At 42.3% G+C, this 608-nt stretch overlaps 1 non-coding gene across 1 annotated transcript; it reads right to left on the bottom strand.

Moving 5' to 3' along the window:
• Positions 1-530: 530 nt before the first annotated feature.
• Positions 531-602, bottom strand: Trnat-cgu (transfer RNA threonine (anticodon CGU)). The gene has a single exon. It is a non-coding gene; the product is annotated as a tRNA-Thr (tRNA).
• Between the last annotated feature and the right edge of the window lie 6 nt (positions 603-608).

The following is a 608-nucleotide window of genomic DNA, read 5'->3' as shown; positions in this document are numbered from 1 at the left end:
ATGGCTTTTTCACTGTTAACCAGCTTTTTTGAAAATTGCTTCATATTTTTTTAATATTATTTCTTCACTTCATTGTTCAGGTTACTTATGAACACATAATGGGGTTCTTCTATTTACTCCAGTATTTTTACACGCGACAGCTGTTTCGTCAACCTATACGTATTGACGTTATCAAGCGTACTGATACAAATATGTTGTTGTTGTTGAAGATTAAGCTGGCCTTATGCCAGCACGGGCTCTTGCTCAAGAGCTCCCGTAGATACAAATATGTTTGTTGTTTAAGATTAAGCTGGCTTTATGCCAGCACGGGCTCTTGCTCAAGAGCAGCCCGTAGGACTGATACAAATATTGTTGTTTTTGTTTAAGCTGACCTTGTGTCAGCACGGGCTCTTGCTCACAGAGCAGCCCGTAAGATACAAATATGTTGTTGGTTTTTATTCCAGCGTTGTGTTTTTTATAGACTGACTTGTATCAGCACGGGCTCTTGCTCACAGAGCAGCCCGTAAAAAAGGTCAGGAACAATTCCGGTTTGCCCCCTGTGAGGTTTGAACTCACGACCCCTGGTTTACGAGACCAGTGCTCTACCACTGAGCTAAGGAGGCCTGCAA

This window comes from Macrobrachium nipponense, chromosome 30 (assembly GCF_015104395.2).
Source record: "Macrobrachium nipponense isolate FS-2020 chromosome 30, ASM1510439v2, whole genome shotgun sequence".
NCBI classification, from domain to species: Eukaryota; Metazoa; Arthropoda; class Malacostraca; order Decapoda; family Palaemonidae; genus Macrobrachium; species Macrobrachium nipponense.
This window is presented reverse-complemented; position numbering and strand designations above follow the sequence as displayed.